The sequence below is a fragment of the Elephantulus edwardii genome, unplaced genomic scaffold (assembly GCF_000299155.1).
Source record: "Elephantulus edwardii isolate Elephantulus edwardi_28Jun2011 unplaced genomic scaffold, EleEdw1.0 scaffold00568, whole genome shotgun sequence".
Classification (NCBI taxonomy): domain Eukaryota; kingdom Metazoa; phylum Chordata; class Mammalia; order Macroscelidea; family Macroscelididae; genus Elephantulus; species Elephantulus edwardii.
This window is the reverse complement of record NW_006400318.1, coordinates 65561-72404: the sequence shown is the minus strand read 5'-3', so window position 1 is coordinate 72404 and position 6844 is coordinate 65561. Positions and strand designations below refer to the sequence as shown.

The 6844-nt window shown below is 39.8% G+C and overlaps 1 protein-coding gene across 2 annotated transcripts in view; it reads left to right on the top strand.

The window, feature by feature from the left end:
- UBE3A (ubiquitin protein ligase E3A) overlaps nucleotides 1-6844 on the top strand; it is an 87607-nt gene that overhangs the window by 78939 nt on the left and 1824 nt on the right. The window lies entirely within an intron of this gene.

The window sequence follows — 6844 nt, the reverse complement described above, 5'->3', positions numbered from 1 at the left end:
TGGACAATGACTAGGGAGGAGAGAAGGAGAATTGACGCCTTTGAGCTGTGGTGCTGGAGAAGAGTATTGAATGTACCATGGACTGCCAAGAAAACAGACAGATTCATCCTGGAGAGGGTTAAACCAGGCTATTCCTTGGAGGCAAAGATTCTGGGGCTTCGTCTGACATACTTTGGACATGTTGCAAGGAGAGACAGGTGTTTGGAGAGGGACATCATGCTGGGTAGAATAGAGGGACAGCGCAGGAGGGGAAGACCCTCTATGAGGTGGATTGATTCAGTGATTGGGGTAATCGGGATGGGTGTGTCAGAGGCAGTGCAATTGGCACAGGATAGAGCTGGGTTTAGGGCTGTTGTACATAGGATCGCTATGAGTGGCAAACGACTTGACGGCACATAACAACAACTGCTATTCTTGGTACCAGCCGTCAGGCGATCAGAAGACTCATTGCTTTAACTAGTGCTTTCAGGACACTCAAAAATACGGAACAGTAATGATGACAGTCTGAAGACTAAGGTGTGCCTAATTCAGGCTATGGTCTTTTCATTTATGTGCTATGCCTCTGAGAGCCAGACAGTGAAGAAGGATGATAGAAGAGGAATCAAATATGTCTTAGAAAAAGTTCAGCCAGAGTACTCCTTGGATCCAAAGATGATGACTCACATATTTTGGGTGTACTGCTGGGATTGGTTATCCCTTGGAACAGGACATCATGCTTGGAAAGGTGGAGCATCAGTAAAAGAGATGAACAACCTCAGCAGGGTGGATTGATACAGTGACTACAGCAGTGTAATGATGTGTATCAGAAATGATGAGGAGGACCCAGGATAGGACAGGCTTTTTAGGTCTATTGTTCACAGGCTCTCTATGAGTCATACTTGACAGCAGTTAACAACAACAAAGCATCCATAAATTTCCTGTTTTTTATGTTGTGAATTTTCTAGGTCTGCATATGACACGTAATTTGGAGTGGTATTGTGACATTTTGGTAATAAGGTTAGGAGATTCTGATTTCTATTAAATCACACTATTAGGGTCAGCACGCATCTTATCGTTTACTATCCCAAGATGTAATTTCAATCTAATTATCAAGAATCATGCTATTTCAGTTCTGTCATGCTATTACTCTGGGACTCCCTCTTGTCCGTTTGGTGCTGATTGAGGAAATGAAAAAGACATGTCTTCCCAAGATTGATCTCCATGGTGTTTGTGTCCAGGTCGGAGAACAGAGTCCTCCACTTGTAGAATGGCTTTCGATTATTGGGATCTTTTTCTCACTTCCTTGGAAGTGCCACTTGAATGGATAAAGGTGGGAATTAGACTCAAGAGTACAGAGAATAATTTCCAATCTGAGGCCACTACTGAGGCAGTTTTTCTTGTAGTTGTCTGTAGGGGATCAGGAAGGACAGTTGTCTGGCCTGGAGACAATTCTCTGCTCCTGTAAGAGGAGGAGTAATGCATCAGTTGGATGCTTACTGTGTCAGAATCCACCCTATCAATGTCCTATATGCACAGGGTCTACATGGAGGTAGAAGATACTAATGCTGCTACATTCCTTTTTGCTTTAAGCATTTTCTTTCTCTTCTGTCTTTCCATGGTGTTAAGATTTGTTTTGTGGACTCTTGTTTGTTTTAGTTTAGTGTTTCAACCTCACTTTTTTTTCTCCCTGATAGTTTTCTTAGTTCTGTTGCATCTTCTCCCATCTACCTTCTCTGTCTCTAATTTTTCCCGAATTTTCCGTTTGATTTAGTTGTTCTTTCCTATCCTTTTATTTTTATGTAGTTTAATTTGAAATTATTTACCATTTTCCTGTTTTTTGCCATATCTTTCAGTATATTTTCATTCTCTTAAGGAGTTTATTCTCATACACATGTATATTGTTCACTTTCAGTCTCTAATAAAAACTTTGCTTAATATTTGACTGTGGTCCTTTTCTGTTGCTCATTTTTATCTGCAATTATTTTTCCTATGCTTGCTAGAAGGGAGTAAGAGGTTATATTGGTTTTCTCACGTATTTTTCAAAGCGATGTCAATAAACCCTTGTGCTTTCTGGAATATGACTTCCCCATTGTTTCTCCTGTCTTGTCTTTTGTCACTGTTATTCTTTACTCAGTTTGAACTTTATCTTTATTCCTAACATTGTCTCTATAAATGCACAATTTTGACACAGAATCTTAGCATTCAGGAGTTTTATAGGACCAGGATGTTCCTCCTACACATGGCTACAAATTGAATATTGTCAAACTCTAAGATACTGTATGTTTCATCTGTTTTTCCCAAATTGACCTGTGCTTTCCAATGAACTGCTGGCACTAAGGCTCTCTGGATGCTGATGCCAAAAGCCCTTGTATCTGCTAGTGGTTTTGTTCCTTTCCACCTTTATGTGATGATTTCTGTGAGATCCCTAACTGCCTAGTTTAATTGTGAGCATTATGTATAGGTCTCTACTTTTCCTGTTTTCTCTTTTTTATTTGAGGGCAATTGGAAAGATTACAAATAAAGCAAAAAGAGACAAATTAGGCTATTTCCCCCTTCCATTGTGTCCTTATGTGATTTTAGTATTTGTTGGTGTCTCTGCCTGAATGCTGTATTTCACTGGGGGTTATAAAAAATAGTGATTTGAAAAAATAAAAGTCTCTTGTTCTTTGTTCACATATCCTCTGCTATTCATTTTCATTATTAGTAATACTATTTCAATACTTTAATTAGTAATTCCGGTATTAGCAGTTGATTGTGGTATGCTTTTATGACTTTTTTTTGTGGTATGCTTTTAATGTCGTCTTTTTTTTTTAAAAAATAATAGTTATGACCTGTTCATAGGTATGGAAGTGTGTTTCACAGTCTCTACTCTGATTGTCAGATGCTGTCAGGTTGATTCCCAACAGAACGGAATAGAACCTTGCCTTATCCTGCACCAACCTCATGATCATCAGTGTGCTTTATTATGCTCATTGTTGTCCTCACTGTGTCAGTGCATCTCATCAGGAGCCTTTCTCTTCCTTTGCTGAGCTTCCCACTTTTGCCAAGCAAAAAGGATTTCCCTGGCAGCATTCGTCTCACAATCTTTGCCTCTAAGAAGCATACTGGATGCACTTCCCTTTGGTAATCCTTGGTGTGCTCAGAACCCTTTCCCAACTTTATATTTCAAAGACGCTATTCCTCTTTGGCTTCCCTAATCATTGTCTATGCATTTTGAAGTAGTTGAAAATGCCATGGCTTGTGTTAGGCATACTTTAATCTTTAAATTGCATCCTTACTCTTTAATGCTTTAATGAGGTTCTTGTTACTGTTTATCCAATGCAATATATCTTTTCTTTTCCTTGGTGCTTATTGTGGATCCAAGTAAGATTAAATCATTGGTATCTTTAAACTTTTTCTCCATTGTGGATCCAAGTAAAATTAAATCATTGGTATCTTTAAACTTTTTCTCCATCTATCATGAGGTTGTGTTTTGGGCTTTTAAGAAAGAACAAGTTTGTCTTGGAGAAGGTGTAACCACGGTGCTCCTTAGATGCAAAGATGGTGAAACTTCATCTCATTTACTTTGGGCATGTTATCAGAAGGGGTCGTCAGTCCTTGGGAAAAGACACCATGCTGGGAAAGGATGGAAAATCAAGACCTCCAACAAGGTGGATTGACGCAGTGACTGTAGCAGTGAGAATGAGCATGGTCCTTCCCATTTTTCTCCATGTTATCCATAATTTATTATTATTCATGCCGTCAAAAGTCTTTTGCATAGTAAATAAAAGTGAATATTTTTCTGGTGTCCCCATGACACAATAAGCTGATAGATGAGTGATACTAATTATTCTTCATGGTATGCAAATCGCTCCTAGATAGTAGAACTCTCATCACACTGGCTTGTGTTCTTTGACATGGCTTTATTAGGTTTTAAAATTTCTTGCTCACCTTGAATATTCTCAGCTGGGTTCAGGTATTTCTTTATTTAAAAAAAAAACAACATAACACACACACACAAAACACAAAAACCCACACAAAAAACCCAAACACAGTATTCTAACTACCTTACTAGTCATAACTTTGAGTACATAGTATGACATTTGCTATTGGATTTGATTCCATTTAGGCCTTTTCAAAAGTCAAAGCTAATTTTGTTTTTCCTAATATATCTAGAAGTAACGCCATAGCAGTGCAGACTGTCAAAATACTACATAACGGTGTTTTGTATAAGTAACACATATTATTCACATCATTCTCCTTTTTCCCAGCCTTTTGCTATTAGAAGTAATGGAATAATTTTATGTACCTATCATTCTATACATCAGTTTCAGAATGTTGTATTGTTTTAGTTGGATTAGTAGAGACCTATGAAAGGAGTTCTGGTTGCTTAGAGGTAAAGAGTTGTGGGGCTGACACAAAGATGCGTGATTTGCATCCACCAGCTACTTCACGGGGAAGATGGACAATCCCTTCCCATTGTGATTGGATCACTGGAGGGTCACTCTGATTCAGTGTATCTAACAACACACAGTGGGTAATTTTTATGTTCTAGTTGAAGTGAGAGTACCAGAGGAATGTCTATCTCTGTTTCATTGACTATGCAAAGACATTTGACTGTGTGGACCACAACAAACTATGCCTTACTCTGAGGAGAATGGGAATCCCAGAATACTTGATTGTGCTTATGCGAAACCTATACTTGGACCAGAAGGCAGTCATCAGAACAGAGCATGGTTCAAAACTGGGAAGGGTGTACGTCAAGATGTTTCCTATCTCCATACCTTTTCAATCTATATGTGGAACAGATTATCCAGGAGGCTGGGCTCAATGAGGAAAATTGTGTCATCGGGATTGGAGGTAGACTCATCAACAGTCTGCATTATGCAGTGATACAACCTTGCTTGCTGAAACTGAGGAAGACCTGAAGTGCTTACTGCAGAAGGTCAAGGACTGCAGCCTTTAATATGGATTGAAGCTCAACATCAAGAAAACAAAGATTCTTACCCCTGGGCCAATTGGCAGCATTATGATGGGTGATGAAGAGATTGATTGTTGACAGCTTTGGTTTGCTTGGCTCTATAATCAACACTCTTGGTACCAGCAGCCAGGAAATTAAAAGACAAATTGCTTTGGAAAAGTCTGCTGTCAGAGACCTCTCCAAAGTACTGAAAAGCAACGATGTCTAAGGTGCATCTCATACAGGCCATGGTCTTTGCAGTTACTTCCTGTGCATCAGAGAGCTAGACAGTGAGTAGGGATGATAGGAGGAGAGCTGATGCCTTTGATCTTTGGTGCTAGAGAAGAGTATTGAGTATACTGCTAGGAGAACAAACAAGTGTATCCTGGAGAGGATGAAGCCAGGCTGCTACTTGGAGGCAAGGATTCTGAAGCTCCATCTGACGTACTCTGAACATGTTGCAAGGGGGATCAGTCCTTGGAGAGAGAAGTCATGCTTGGGAGGGTGGAGGGACACGCAGGAGAGGAAGCCCATTGATGAAATGGATTCTGAGGTAATGGAGATAGGTGTGTCGGAGACAATAAGATTGGCAAGGGATAGAGCCGGGTTTAGGGCTGTTGTCCATAGGGTCGCTATGAGTCGCAGGCGACTCGACTGCACATATCAACAACAGTTGACGTGACCTCTCTTTTATCATTAGAATAAATTGCCATTTCTTTAGGTTAAAGGTTTGTACTTTGTGCAAACCCAGAGCCATGTTGGAAGAAAAGCCTGGTGTCTGCTTCCGAAATTTCACAGCATTGAAAGTCCTTTGAAACTGCTTTAATCTCTACGCAGGTCTCTGAGTCACAATTTTGTTTTTATTTTTCTAACCTTTTTTTATTATTATTAAATTTTATTAGTTTTAATGAACATTTACAGAGATTTTGGGTTCTCATTCATTCATTGTTGCACTGTTTTCTCTACCCTCCTCCCCAGTTCGTTCTTCTCCCCCCCCCCCATGTCTGTTTTAATTGTCCAGTTGCCACAGTGCTTGTCAAAGCCAGTTCTGATTAATCTCCTTTGTCAGTGTGCCCTTTGCCATTCCCTATCACTCCTCCCTGAAAGAGACTTCACCCTGATTCATAAGGAAAAGGGGATGTTGTATTCTCTTAGCTACTTCCTGCTGAAAAGGGACGTTGTGGGTTCCAGGGTGAAGATCTTCTCTCACTACTCTAAAGGGCCCCTTGAGTCACAATTTGAGTTGAAGGCAACTCACCACAACACATTCCTTTTGAAAGTGTGCTTCTTTGAAAAACACCTCTGCTTTGCAGGGTACTGTGTCCTCTGTAAACAGGATGTCTTCGTGGGAGTGCCATTTCTAGTCCCGTGTACTTTGCGAGGCCATGTTTTTAATCACTTTTTGCCTGTACTGTAGTTAACCTGTTCTCAGTAGTGTGTCTCTGCTATTCTGAAGTGAAGCCTAGCCAGTGTTCATTCTTCCATCCTTTTCAGTGTTGCTTCTGCTGAGCTCTCCTAGTGTGAACTCAGGTGCTAATTCTGCTAGTATTACCCATTTATTTCCCACTGCATTTCAGAGTTTGCTTTTATGTTACTTATTTTTGTTCATGAGTGCTTTTGTTTTATTTTCTCTCCTCTTTGCTCTGTTTAAATTTTAGGAGATAGAAGAATTAATTCATGCAGTCATACTTTTTACAATAAATTCAGAAACTTCTTTGACTTTTGAGCTTTGTAAATAAATGAATTCTGTTTATGAATTTTAATGTAGCACACAATACTTCTGGTAAGAGAATTGGTCATAAGCTCACTTTATATGCTAATTTCTTAAAAGGCATGAAGGAACAGTTCATTAGGAACATGAGCACTATTGTTATGTTGAATTGGAACCAGCTTATAGCTGACCCTCCGGCGGGGGGGGGGGGGGGG